A 15,420-nucleotide genomic window follows, 5' to 3' on the forward strand; every position below is an offset into this window, starting at 1 on the left:
TTGAGGGTGCTGGAGACTAAGGAAGCATACTACACTTGAAGATCATCTCCAACCACCTTAGAGCTTCATTATACATCATATAGGCTTAAGCACACTTGTGAGAGTGCTTAGTGCTTATAATAGGGATTAGTTCTTGCGAGAGCTCCCTTGAGAGAAGTCTTGCTGCGGCAAGCAATCCTTGTGATCCGTCGTGTGACCCTCCGACTTGGTGTGGAGTGGCAACGACACTTTGTGCGGGGGAAGAGGAGACCCCCTCCTTGGTGGAGGAGCTCGAGGGGGAGGGCGCCGTGTCTGGTAGCTCGATGATCAGCCGCCTGCGAGCGCTAGGTGGCCGGATCGCCGAGCTCGCCAAGAGCACCTTCCGCCTTGGTGTCCTGCGAGCCCTCGCCGTGGCCTCGACGCACTACATCATGGACCTCCAAAGAGTGTCATCGGGGTACGTGGTCCCCAACGACGCCAGCCCGGACACTGCGTCGGCCATAATGGACGATGCCGATGCCACCGTCGAGGGGTTCGCCACCGTCCTGGCCACGAAGCTGGAAGCCGACATCCCCCCATAGCCGAATTCGATGCTGTAGAAGACCCGCAAGGGGAGGATGGTAACCAGTAGGTAGTCTAGGCCTCGGAGCCCATGTAATAAGTTAGTACTTTATCGTAATAGTACTTGTGGATGTAAGAAATTGGTAATTATAAATCAACAGTGTGGCCCATCGAGGCCTTATGCGTTCGAGCCCTCATTTTCTTTACTCTATTTCCGTGTTCTCGTATGCGACTTTGGTAAACTTCTGCGAGGAATTTCGCGTTCATAAGCGACTTAGGCGTGAGGTGGTGAGGGGGGTGCCATATGCCGGAGGCATAGGCGGCCCCACGGCTCGGCCGGCCCCGTACCGTAGTTGCTTATGCCTCGCGTCCGTTTTTCCAAGTATACGAGAAACTTAGATACGAAAATTTTTCGAAAAAACATTGGCGATTTTTTGGGGATGTTCAGGGGTTCCCCCCCTAAGTAGCCCCCGAGGGAGGCCTGGCTTTGCCGAGGGTAAAGCCAGGCGTACCTCAGTGTTCGTGTGCCTCCGAGCCCCCGAGGGTCCGGAAAGTTCCCAAAAAATAAACAAGTAAAGCATACTCCTTTATTGTTTCGGAAAATCATAAATGCGAGTACAAACGATGTACAAATAGCTTGGAACTCTAAGAATAGAAGCGACGTAGCTGCTGTATGTTCCAAGCATTGGTGAGGACTTCGTCGTTTTCGTTCGCCAGCTTATACATGCCGGGCTTGAGCACCTCGGCGATGATATGGGCCTTCCCACGGTGGTGAGAGCTTGTGGCGGCCCCTATTGTCCTGTCGAAGCCTCAGCACCAAGTCCCCTTTGTTGAGGTCTCGGCGCCGAACTCTTTGTGCTTGATATCTTCGCAGGGACTGCTGATAACACGCAGAGTGTAGGAGCGCCACGTCTTGAGCCTCGTCCACTTGATCCAGCGAGTCCTCGCGGGCTTGCTGGTTCTGCTGCTCTTGATAGGCCTTGAGCCTCGGTGACCCATACTTCAGGTCCGTGGGGAGCATGGCCTCGGCGCCATAGACGATGAAGAACGGGGTAAAGCCCGTGGCTCTGCTTGGGATCGTTCTCAGCCTCTCAGGCTCTAAATAACTGAGGGTAGCTCTGTAAGCCACCTCCGGCCAAACTTGTTCAGCTTGTTGAAGATCCTTGGCTTCAGTCCTTGGAGGATCATGCCATTGGCACTCTCCACTTGCCCATTCGTCTGTGGGTGCGCCACAGCCGACCAGTCCACGCGTATGTGGTAGTTGTCGCAGAATGCCAAGAATTTCTTGCCCGTGAACTGGGTGCCGTTGTCGGTAAAGAATAGAACGGCTTGCTCGGATCCAATCTTGCCGATGGGTCGAGCCTCGATCCACTTGGAGAATTTGTCGATTGCCACCAACAAGTGGGTGTAGCCCCCGGGCGCCTTCTGCAGCGGGCCAACGAGGTCCAATCCCCACACGGCGAACAGCCACGTGATGGGGATGGTCTGCAGAGCGTGGGCAGGGAGGTGCGTCTTTCGAGCGTAGAACTGGCAACCCTCGCAGGTCCGCACGATGTCGGTGGCGTCGGCAACCGCGGTGGGTCAGTAAATGCCTTGTCGAAATGCGTTACCCACGAGGGTACGTGGCGCGGCATGGTGACCACAGGTGCCAGCGAGGATGTCACGGATCAGCTCTTTGCCCTCGGGGATGGGGATGCATCGCTGCAAAACGCCCGAGGGACTGTGTTTTTACAACTCGTCGTCGATTAGGACAAAGGACTTGACCCGCCTAGCGAGGCGCCGCGCCTGAGCGCGGTCCGAGGGTAGGATCCCGCGAATCATCCAGTCGAGGTACTGGGTGCGCCAGTCTCGTGAAGTTGGGGCCTCGTCGATCTCCATTGCTTTGGCCTCGTCCATGGAGGAGGTCTCGAAGTCAGTGTCCACGGGCTCGGCCTCGTCCACCGAGGGGTTCCCCCCGGGGGGGCGGCGTTCGAGGGGCCTGGTTCCGCCGGATCCTTGAAGTCGACGAAGGGCTTGGCGATGTCGCGAGCAAAGATGTTCGGGGGGACGGTGGTCCGCCCTGACGCGATCTTGGCTAGTTCATCGGCATCCTCATTGTACTTGCGCGGGACGTGGTTGAGTTCTAGGCCATCGAACTTGTCTTCGAGGCGGCGTACTGCATTGCAGTATGCCTCCATCTTCGGGTCGTGACAGCTAGACTCCTTCATCACTTGGTCGATGACAAGCTGAGAGTCACCGCGTATGTCGAGGCGCTTGACGCCAAGCTCGATGGCGAAGCGGAGGCCACTGAGGAGGGCCTCGTACTCCGCCATGTCGTTAGACATAGGGAAATGCAGGCGTATTACGTAGCGCATGTGCTTTTCGAGGGGTGAGATGAAGAGGAGGCCAGCGCCGGTGCCGGTTTTCATCACCGACCCGTCGAAATACATGGTCCAACATTCAGCTTGGATTTGTGGTGGGGGTAGCTGAGTGTCCGTCCACTCAGCGACGAAGTCGGCCAAGACTTGGGACTTGATCGCCTTGCGAGGGGCGTAGGTGAGAGTTTCTCCCATCAGCTCTACGGACCACTTGGCAATTCTACCCTCGGCTTCCCTATTGCGGACTATCTCTCCCAGAGGGAAAGACGAGACCACAGTGATGGGATGGGCCTCGAAGTAGTGGCGCAGCCTGCGCCGAGCCAAAACCACTGCGTATAGCAGCTTCTTGATCTGCGGATAACGTGTCTTGGTTTCGGACAACACTTTGCTGATGTAGTACACCGGCCGTTGGACAAGCAGAGCATGACCCTCCTCTTGTCTTTCGACAACGATCACTGCGCTAACCACTTGGGTCGTTGCAGCTATGTACAGATAGAGGGGCTCGCTGTCTATGGGTGGTGTGAGAATGGGGGCGTGAGTGAGCGATGCCTTTAGCCTGTCGAGGGCTTCTTGAGCCTCAGGGGTCCACATGAAGCACTCAGTTTTCCTCAGGAGTCGATACATGAGCAAGCCTTTCTCGTCGAGACGCGAGATGAATCGGCTGAGGGACGCTAGGCATCCCATGACCCTCTGTACCCCCTTTAGGTCTCGGATCAGTCCCATCCGAGTGATGGCCGAGACTTTCTCAGGATTGGGTTCGATGCCCCGTTGGGAGACAATGAAGCCCAAGAGCATGCCTCGAGAGACTCCGAACAAGCACTTCTCGGGGTTGAGTTTTACCCCTTAGGCAATCGAACGCGATCCTGAGATCGGCTACCAGGTTGTCCGCCTTCCTGGATTTTACAACGATGCCGTCGACATATGCTTCTATGTTCCGCCCGAGATGGTCCCCGAATACATGGAGCATACACCGCTGATATGTAGCTCCGGCATTTCTGAGGCCAAAAGGCATCGTGACGTAGCAGTACATGCCGAAAGGTGTGATAAAAGAGATCACGAGCTGGTCGGACTCTTTCATCTCGATTTGGTGGTAACCGGAATAAGCATCAAGAAAGGATAAAAGTTCACATCCCGTAGTTGAATCTACAATTTGATCAATACGCAGCAAAGGAAAGGGAACCTTCGGACATGCTTTATTTAAACTAGTGTAGTCTACGTACATCCTCCAACTTTCATTCTTTTTCTTCACTAATACAGGATTAGCTAGCCACTCGGGATGGAATACCTCCTTGATGAATCCGGACGCCAAAAGTTTCTGCAGCTCCTCGCCGATTGCCCGGCGCTTGAGCTCGTCGAAGCGTCGCAGGCGCTGCTTCACCGGCTTGGAGTTGGGTTGGATATCAAGGGAGTGCTCGGCGACCTCCCTCGGTATGCCAGGCATGTCCGATTGGCTCCACGCAAAGATGTCTGCATTGGCGCGGAGAAGGTCGACGAGCACCACTTCCTATTTGTTGTCGAGGGTGGCGCTGTCCTACAACGCCATGTCGTCGGGGTGATTCGGGTTAGGGGCACCTTCTTGATACCCTCGGCGGGTTCGAAGTTGCCCGCGTGTCAGTGCGTGGAGTCCAAGGCCTCACTTGCCATCTTGTCGAGGCTGGCTGCGAGGGCCTTGTCCGCCGCTTGAGCCTCCGCATGCTCGACACACTCGACGTCGCACTCGTAGGCTTGCTCGAACTAGGAGCCGACGGTGATGACACCCCTCGGGCCCGGCATCTTCAGCTTGAGATAGGTGTAGTTGGGGATGGCCATGAATTTGGCGTAGCAGGGATGACCAAGGATGGCGTGGTAGGCTCGCCGAAACCCCACCACCTCGAAGGTGAGCACTTCCTTGTGGAAGTTGGCTGCCGTGCCGAAACAGACGGGTAAGCCGATCTGGCCGAGGGGTTGGACTCGCTTCCCCGGCGCAACGCCATGGAATGGCGACTTGCTGGGACGGAGCTTGTTCAATACGATCCCCATGAGCTCCAAGGTGTGGGCGTACATAATGTTGAGGCTGCTGCCTCCGTCCATGAGCACCTTGGAGAAGCGGGTGTTGCTGATGATGGGGTCGACAACAAGCGGGTACCGTCCCGGGTGTGGGACCTAATCGGGGTGGTCCTCGCGGCCGAAGGAAATAGTGTCCTCCGACCAGTCGAGGTAGGATGGCGTGGCCTTGGTGACGGAGAAGACTTCCCGGCGCTCACGCTTGCGCTGCCGAGAGGTCATGTTTGTCGTCGGTCCTCCAAAGATGAAGAAGGCGTTCTCCACCGGGGGGAACTCGTTGTCTCCGCCTTTGTCTCCAGCATCCTTCTTCTTATCCTCGTCACGATGCGCGACGCGGTTGTAGTATTTCCGGAGCATCTCGCACTGCTCTAGGGTGTGGTTGACCGAGCCCTTATGGTAAGGGCACGACTTCTTGAGCATGTCGTCGAACAGGCCGCCACCGCCTCGAGGGGGCCTCGAGGTCCTTTGCGGTCCGGGGCAGCGACGAAGGCCTCGAGGTCCTTTGGTGGGGCCGGCTTCTTCCCTTTCTTCCCCCGCTTTTGTTTCTTGGCGGGTGCGTTGGTCTTGGCGTTGCTTCCCTCTGCGGGCGCATCTTCCTTGCGCTTGTTCGGCTTGTCGCCGAAAATGACACCAACGGCTTCCTCGCCGGTGGCGTAGTTGGTGGCAGCGTCGAACAACTCGTTGGTGTTGGCGGGACGGCTTCGCGCAAGCTCATGCACCAGGTTCCTGCACGTCGTGCCCTTGAGGAAGGCGTTGATGACCTCGACGTGGGTGACGCTAGGGAGCTCGGTGCATTGCTTGGAGAAGCGCCGCAGGTAGTCGCGCAGGGATTCATTGGGCTTCTGCCGGCGCTGTGGCGGAACCACCCAAAATTACTGGGCCCGGGTGCACTGATCTTTGTTGCTAAGCAACTCTGACCCAAATTGGCACTCACCGGTAGTTCCTCGAGTGAAGCCTCGATAAAAGCCACGCTATTCCAGGATCAGCAGACAACACTCACACGAAGGTGAGCCCAGATATTACAATACAGAACATTTCATACATCTCAGAGTTTGCAGCGGAAAGGAAATGTATTACAAACCTTGTTCAGAGTAGCAAAGTACTACAGAAGTCCGAATTACACAAATTATTCAAGTCTTATTATTGCAGCGGAAAGAGTAAACAACTACTGGCGAAAAGTGTGACGCATCGATAAAGCCCGTACGAAAAGTGTCACTCAATGAGAGGGTGGTCAGCACCAGCTGAAGGGCCATCCCACTCAACAAACCAACCTGGAGGCAAGGTACACGGCCAAGTAAGACTCGCAAACAGATCCTCGAAGTTAGTACCTGAAAAACAGTGCCACAAGCAAGGCTGAGTATACTAATACTCAGCAAGACTTACCCGTCACCGGATATAACATAGTCCGATAACTAGACATGCAAGGCTTTTTGGTTGGTGGGGTTTGTTTTGCCAAAAACGCCACTAAGAGTTGGTCCTTATTTTCATATTTTATTTAGCCATCTTCTAGTTATATTAACCGTTCTAAGTTTGCATCTAACTCTACACAAACATGGTAGAGCAACCATTTAATCAACCAGCAGTATTATCATCATCATGTTCCATTTGTTACTCTGTGTGACCGAAAATGTTAAGCAATCTCATGCCGTGAGAGACGGACGATTCTGAATCGAATTTCAACCTGGCCAGGGGAACCTAACACACACGCATGGGGATCGACGTCGCTTTCACCCACGCAACTTTTCCCCTTTCTTTCCAGTCCGTGGATCCGGGTCACCCTCCCCGACTACAGAGTCCGACCACTCTGCACCCGTACGTCCGGACAAAAATAAAACCTACTTCTACCAAGAGGGTGAATGGTCGTTCCACTCGCCGGTCCAATCAGGTACTTAAGCTTACCGATTACCATATTTCTCGGCATGTGGCTAGTACATTCAAACGCTTAACGAAATGAGCCATACACCGCGACCTTAACCATTTTCGACTACACCAGCGGGGTATCACAACTACACAACCTCGCCCGTTGTCCTTATATTTCAGCAGGAATAAAGTCAGTCAACTCCTATAATCTCGCGAAAGGCAGGAAACCTCTCGACTTTTACCGTACCTAGTTAGCGGGGCAACTAGTCGAGAAAAAGATCTGGATAACAAACATAGGTACCTAGGGATCATGCACCTAAAGTTTTCGAGCAACTCCTAGAAAATGTAAATGTGTAATAAAAATTATTACAACATATACAAATAGCTAGATGAATAGAAAGCGTAAAATAATGGGATTATGCACCGGGGCTTGCCTTCTTGGGCACTGTCAGGTAGAAAAACCTCTGGGGCTTGGCCCAGGTCTTGAGTTACGCTAGCACAGTTCAAATTAACTTCCTGATCAACACGAGAGTCCGCGGGCACCAGCTCGTATTCTCCGTCAGCAAGATTAACTGCTTCTATATGCAATGCAAGATTATGAGTTACTCATGGATAATGATTTCTTTCCTTCACGATAAAGTTGTAGTTCAACAAACAATAATTCAGTGATGATTTCAACATTTCATTTCATGGGCAGTCATTTATGGAGTAGTAAACACAATTATGTTTCTTCATGAATGAGTGTGGGGTTTGGTTTTCATTGTTATCATTTAAACATAGCATGCTTTTACTATTTCATAACAACAAATCTACTCCTGAGCTAGTGATGAAAAAATTAAAGTAGCACATATCCCAAACTTTAGCATCTATGATATAAATTTCAGCATCTAACCATAAAGTAATTTACCACAACTATTCATGTGAGTAGATTACTCTAGTTGCTTCACCTTTTTGCACAGAACGTTTGACATGGTTTCTAGTGCTACAAATTTTACAGGAGCATATACAAAGCATCTACTCAGCACTGTAATTGTTCCAGATTTTATTCACTTATACAGCAGAGGTGACAAAATGAACAAATTTAGCAAGATATTAAATAAGATTAATTCTACAGAGAGTTATACTAGGGATATGGTTCTCAAATTTTTACCAGAGCCTAGCAATGAGCCAAACATATTCCACAAAAATTATCAAGCTATATATCATCAATATAAATTAGTTATACAGTTAACTTATCATGAGTTAGCATGAATTTTTCAAAGTTCATTTCATCAGTACTGCATGTGAACTTTTTATTATAGTGAGCATAAACTCTAACTAAGATGATGTCCAAAAATCATGATCAGATACGGCCTAGTTTACTCAGAACAAAAATGGTAAATCTAACCATGAGATACTAAGCATGATTTTTATCTAAAGAAAAACACAGTAACTATATCTCAAAATTGTTAGGCAGGATCACAGAACCAAAATGAGACTTCAGAAATAAATATAGATTTTTCTGAGCAAAAAAACAATATATTATGAATTAAGTTGATTAAATAAGCATAAATCATGGTATATAGCAAATGAACTCTGATAAATCTGAAATTTATGGATTAACAAGGTTTCAGTTACATATGCATGCAGTAGAAATTCCAGAACAAGTTTATGTATATGTTTTCCCGTATTAAATCGTGAAAGTTAACAATAGATTAGAGAATCTTGATTGTTCCAACATGATAACTATTTTAGTTGGTGCCATCTTTTTACTGTGAGCTTATATTTCCATCAGTGATAACATATTCAAAAATCCAGGTCGTTTGTTGAGTGAAACTTCCTGAACATCCATGGGTTGATTTTCTCATTCTTTTTCCTAGACTAAAATTGATAGAGTTTCTGCAGATTTAATTGTTACAAAACTTGTAGATCTTGTTACAAGGATTCCAGATCAGTTGAGTTTGCATTTTTACAATTTTTCTGTGATTTGTTTTGCATTTTAGAAGTTCACTGACAAACACTGGAAATCTTGCAAACACACCCTTGAGCGAAAAAAATAAATTACAATCGGGTCCTTCGCCGGCCTTCTCCGCCGTTGCATCTTGCCGGTGGTGTTCTGCTAGGCAGGGCTTACCGGGGCTGCAACGGGGAGGCGCGTGAGAGAGAAGGTCGAGGAACACCTACCCAGGTCGGCGTTCGAGTGCAAGGTGACCGGAAACAAGCTTGTCGGCGTCAATGGCGGAGGTGAAGTTCGGGTCGCCGGCGGTGTAGGCGAAGGAGGGCTCGGGGTAGAGGAACGTCGCGCGCACGAGCACCGCGAGAGCGTGAGGAAGCTCCTGGGGTAGCTCTCGTGCACGGTCTCCCTCTGGGTTGGCCGGTCCGCGGTGAGCCCGAGCTCGGCGGCGGCGGCGCAGAAGGGGAACGGCGACGGGGATGCATTTGGGCTCGATTCCGCGCGCGTGGAGCTTAACTGGAGGGTGGCAAAGCTGCTGGGGTGGATGGATGGAGCAATGCGGGGCTGTGGTGGCCGGTCCGCGCAAGCTAGATCTCGCCGGCCATGGCGGACGGTGGAAGGAGGGAGGAGAAGGGGAAGTCGCGCGACGGCGGGGCTCTGGGGCTACTTATAGGATGGAGAGCAACTGGGCGAGGGGATTGGCGTCTGGGGAATGTTGATTTGGTCCAGGGCGACTCGACGGCGGGCTGGCGGAGCGAGCAGGCGGCGCTGCGTATGGCGGGGCGGCGTGGCGGCTCGGGAGGACGCCAAGGACAAGAGTTAGCGTGGGGAGGTGCCAAGGGGCAGGCCAGGTTGCGAGGGAGGGCTTCCTTGGGTCCACTTGGCCGCGGACACGCCGTGGACGAGGTCCACTGGCGGCGTACAGCGGGCGGCGGGCGAAATAGAGAGGGGAGATGAAGATGAGGGCCTTTTGTGATTTCTGAAAATTCAGGGACCTCTCGGTAAACTAAAAATATCTCCTACTTAGAGGGCTCAAACAAAAAAGTGTTGAATACCAAACTTGCATAACTTTTCAAGATCTACAACTTTTGTGGTATGCAAATTTTCATTTGAAACTCACATTTTGAATTATTTGTAAATTTTTAAACTTGCACAAAAGGACTTTGGTTTTATTCAGTTTTTGGGTGGTTTTTGGCTGAAGATCAATTGAGCACATGTCAATTGAAGTACCTCTCATGAGCCAACTAAATTTTTGTGCACATTTTTGAATTGGTATTTGAGTAGCTTTTCACTTCTTTTTTTTTCTCCTTTAATTTCTTTTGTATACTTTGACTTTTATATGACCTCTCCTCTTTGACTTAATTTCCCACATTTTTCTTTTAAGTTTAAATGAGGTGCAGTGATCTGTATTTAAGTGTACTGACACCTGAGGTGTCACAGGCACCCTTTGAGGTCCCAGGAGTTCCCAGGGCGCACGTACGTGTCCTGGAAGTTGCCCACGAAGATCTGGACTAAATCGGCCCAGTTGTGGATCTGGTCTGCGGGCAAGTTCTCGAGCCACGTTCGTGTGGCGTCAGCAAGATGAAGGGGAAGGTTGCGGATGATGACCGCGTCATCCGTCGCACCGCCCAGCTAGCATGCTAAGCGGTAGTCGTTGAGCCAGACTGCGGGATCGGTCTCGCCCGAGTACTTGACGAGGGTGGTAGGCTGTCGAAAGCGTGGGGGAAAAGGAGCGGTACGAATCTCCCGGCTAAACACATGGGTGCCCGGAGGCTCCGGTGACTCGCCCCTATCATGTTCGGGGTCGAAACGTCCACCCCGTCGAGGGGTGTACTTCCTGCCATTGATGATGTTGCGGGCATCGCCGTCGCCGGCATGTCCGCGCGTGTCGTGGAGTCGCTCCCTTGCGGGAGACTTTCCGATGCGGTCGTGCACCGAGGGTGCCTTCGCACCATGCGCTGCCTTTCCCTTCCCTCCTGGTGGAGTGTGCACCGAAACCTCGTGGTCCTACCATGCAGTCCCACCAGGCTGCTTCGGGACTATCGAGCGCATGCGAGACGCAGAGCTCTCGGCCTGCTGCACAGCAGCTTGCTCGATGAGCGCCTGTGCCTCGCGGCACAGGTTGCGACCCGAAGTCGTCGATGGCTTGGGCATTGCTTGGAGTAGGTAGGCCGCTGCGACGAGTTTTTCGCCGGCCATTTTCAGTTCCGGAGGTTTGTCGACGTTGTCATCGGCTAGGATCCGCTCCCGGGCAACACGTGCCTCCGCCTGGGCATGTGTGCCACGTGCGATGCGCTACTGCTCGAGTACGGTGCGCAGCTCCTGTGTCTGCCGATGCTGCTCGTCGAAATTGGCTTGATGCTCCTTGAGCTACGCCAGCTGTGCCTGCCGCGCCGCCGAGCTTGACGAAGAAGAAGGGGTCGCGGCCGGCACCACTAGTTGGTTTGCCTGCGCGTCTGCCCCACCATTCCCGTCATTGCCCGGAGCGTTGTCGTTTTGCCCGTCCGCGAGCTCGGCCACGAAGCACTCCCGAGTGGGATCGTAATCCCCCTCGCTGGAGTCCTCGGAGCAGGTGAGGCAGTAAGCCGCCGCGAGCTGGAACGAGCGGAAAGCGTCGGGATTGCAGACCCCGGAGTAGTCCTCGGCCTCCTCGGCCGTGAAGTTGTCCACGAAGAAGCTGATGTCGTCGGTGATCGAGCTCGCCGTCTCGGGGTAGGTGTTGTCAGGAGATGATGCGATGAGGTTGCGGATCGACAGGAGGTGATGACCCGACAGATCCTCGTACTCGGCGAAGTTGGTGCTGGACGAAGAGGCGTAGGTGGCAACGTTGCACATCCCGAAGGGAATGGGCGACGGCGCAGTCGCGCCCCCCCCTGGGTGGCACTGGGGCTGCAGTCGATGATGGTGCTGGCGTAGATGACGCCGAGGCACGTGATGACGAAGAGGTGGCCTCGTCGGCCGCGACGCTGAGCTGCGACATGGCAACCTCAACCCACGTGGGGGAGCTGAGGCGTGCCGCCCGGCGCCGCTCCATGCACGCTTGTCGCGAGTGCTGGCCCGAGCGCCTGTTGCGCCGGGTTGGTGAAGTCGGAGTGTCAGGGTTGCGTCTGGGCGAGAGGAGCTCCATGAGGTAATCGTTGCCGGTTGCTCTGAACTCAAGACTCCCGAACCAAATCACGTACCCCGCTGGGAGCGGATCCGAGGCGCCCATGGGGAATGGGTTGGATCTGCTCGCCATCCCTGAAGATCAAATGGGAACAAAAGAGAAATGTCACGTAGCCACCCCCTACCTGGCGCGCCAACTATCGGTGTCCTGACCCGGCGGGCCGGACCCAACTAGTGATGATGCTGCGTGTTCCTCGTCCCAGATGTTGATGCAAGAGGCAATACAGTAACGCACGGGTTTATCCTGGTTCCGGCCGTGGGGCCGTACGTCCAGCAAAGGGGTGTGCGAGAGCACTGTACTATCTTGCACCGGGGACGCCTGTAGTAGGGGGTACAAGCGAGGCGAGAGAGGGAGGAAAGCTCCCAAGTCTCTGCTAGAGGGGGAGTTGATTGAGGCAAGTGCCAATATCGGGGCTCAGAAGAGTGTATGTGCTCTGTGAGTAGTGTTGAGCGTTGTGTTCTGCCGAATGGGCCGACCCCCTTAAGGGAAAGCCCGCCTCCTTCTTTTATAGACACAAGGAGGGACGGTGTACATGCACAGGGGATCATGGAAGTCGTCGTCTTCTCCCCGAATCGCGGGGGTGCAGTGGTCGAGCACTGTGGGAAGTACACTGTGGGGTATGGCGCCGGGCGTGGCAGTCGTCCTGGGCATCGTCCTTGGAGGAGTGGTTGGCATTAATGCCTCCGTACGGCGGGCGGGTGAACGGAAGAGCCGTTTGTCCTTTTCGTCGAGGGGTGGCCTCAAGCGAGGCGGAGATGTTTTGCTATCTCGAGGGCAGGCTCGCTACCCTCGAGCGAGGCGGAGACGTTCTGCTTTCTCGAGGGCAGGATCGATACCCTCGAGCGAGGCGGAGACGATCCGCCTCCCCGAGGGTGGGCTCGCTACCCTCGAGTGAGGCGGAGGCGCGGGGCGCAGTCGAGGGCTTCGGCGGGGAGCCCTCGAGCGAGGCGGAGATCACCCCGCGGGTCCGAGGGGGTGCGGATGGGCCGCACTGCGTACGTGGGCCGTGTGTTGGGCTTCTTTGAGTCCTTTCCTGAGGGACCGAAGCCGGCGACCAGAGGGGGGTGAATGGGAGCCGATCAAAATTTCTTCGAAATTCGAACCGTCGGCCTATATCCCAAAAATCACCCAAGCCCTCAAACGTTCTGACCAGAGTTTGGAATAGCTATGGAAAAGCTAAGCCAACACAAAAGGCCTCGAACGAGCGAGCAAAACCACGAAGCAGATCGGAAGCGAATCGGGAAAACTGCAGAAATGATCTGCCAGGACCGGTCTGACCGGTCTTGCCTATCGGTCTGACCGGTGGCACTCAGAAAACCCCCGAAAACTTGGATTCAAACGATGAATCTCGACCAAACGACCACGAAAATCGATGAAACTTGGAGGAAGGCTTCGTTTCTACCCCAAGAACGTATCCCCAAGAGATCTCACCCTAAAGATATCCATAGCACGAGAATTTCGGGATAAGATCAAAAGGAGTGGGATTTTCTCTAGAACTCAAGAAATCGAATTCGAACGAGCTAGTGATTCCAGAGGGTTTAGGACAGAGCTAGAAGCACGGGAATCACAGCAAAGAACTCATGGAACCGTCGCAATCGTGTGCACCAAAAACGAAACCAAAATCCATCACAAACGGGCACAAAAACGAGGGGATTGAATCGATTCAAAAGCCCAGAGGGCACGATGAGGATAGGGACTCCTTTCCCAATCAAATCTCACTCAAGGTCTCAACAATCTATGGACAAAATCTACTCTAAAAAGAGGAACAGAGGGAGGGAGACACAGGGGCGGCGGCCTGGAGAACAGAACAATTCACGGACGCAATACAAAAGCCGCAATTAACCTAACACAAGTGAAGGGGTATTTATACCCGCGGGACCGGTCAGACCGGTTGGTTAGACCGGTGCCAGGGACCGGTCAGACCGGTTGGCCTGCAACACCCCCTGTACACGATCTCATCCGACGGCCGAGGTTCTTTCTTCGGAACGAAGTCTTCTCCACGATGCCGCAGCGAGGCCCTAGACGCCGTCGACGCCCGTCACCTCCGTCAGTCCCGAGACCGACGCCTGTGCCTCCACGACTTTGCGTCTTCAACTGCCGTCCGCCTCCTTGGTTTTGTGGCGCAAACCAAGAAACCCGCCTTCCGTCGCCGCTTGCGCCCCCGATCCAGGAGTGGACGCCACAGCTGCCGCCCGGTCCGAGCTCCGCTCTCGGCTGCCCTTCACCGCCGTCCACCACACGGTCCATCGGCCACAGCACCTCCACGGCAGCTCCTCGTCGACACTCGACGCCCATGTACCTGCAATCCAAAGACCAAGCGCACGATCACACCCCACGGTTGACAATTCACTCATCACAAGCAGGATAGAGTACTCAACATTCTTTATTTCCTTTCTTCCAGATTGGAAGGAGACTGTAGGACTTCGTGGGCCCGGTTGTCCAGCATGTGTTTGCGTTTTTAGGGCTATTTTTGTCCCATAATTATAGTGCTCCTAATCATGGTACCCAACACTAGCGCTTTCTTTAACCTCTTCTAGCTCTCTCCTGGCTCCTGCTCGGCTTTGGGTGGAGCTAGGCATATGTATAGCTGCTGCTTTCCTACTGCGCTTGCAACTGGTTCTTGTTGTTCGGGCGCGAAAAGGTCCCAGGCTAATCGATCAATGGGCGCAGGGGGTGTCGCGCCTGCGCCTGCCGAGCCGACAGCGATGCAGGCATGCAGCCCGTGGTGATGGCTGTCGGGGAATTCGCTCCGACCATGGCAATGGCAGAATATTTTCGTTCCTTCAGGCGACACCACGGAAATGGACGGCTCCAGCAACCAGCAGTACTGCAGGACCACTCATCATGGTGTGCTCTCTGTCTGACTCTGATGAGAGTGGAACCGGATGAACAGAAGCAATTTAACTAATGTCTTCTTTTGGAACCAATTTGAATTAATCAGTAGCTTAACTTGTATGGCTGTAATTTTTAATGTTATACGGCTACCCATGCGTAAAGCTAGCTAGGAAAGCACGCCTGCTGCTCGTGCGTTTTCGTTTGTCCCGTGCGCGTGCTTGACCACCTGCAGCTAGAATGATGGTCTTTCCCTCGGTTTGCAGGCGCGCAATGAGCGAGCTAATCATGCTGTCAAAAAGCAGAGTATGAGCCTTCTGCAGAACTTGGGTTCTGAGTATTGTTCTGAAAAACTTACTGAGAGTTGCCTTTTTTTATGGGAGTAAGAACTACCTTAGGTACATCGAAATGATGTCCTTGTAAATACAAATAGAGTATATGATTTTGAATTCTTCCAATACCTTAGTTTTAAGGAACGAGCCTACTTCGTGTCATCGACTGAAATGTTTCAGGCGTCCACCTTACACATCGCTTGGATCAAACCACGAGACGATTAGCATCAAAACAATATAGGGCAAGATCCATCAGGCATGAGCTTCCAATTATCAGAGCATTCAGTCTAAAGACGCAACGCTTGGAATCTTAGCCACAAAATGGTTACGCTGAATGGTAACCAGGACCCTTACCCC

The sequence above is a fragment of the Panicum virgatum genome, chromosome 2K (genome assembly GCF_016808335.1).
Source record: "Panicum virgatum strain AP13 chromosome 2K, P.virgatum_v5, whole genome shotgun sequence".
Classification (NCBI taxonomy): domain Eukaryota; kingdom Viridiplantae; phylum Streptophyta; class Magnoliopsida; order Poales; family Poaceae; genus Panicum; species Panicum virgatum.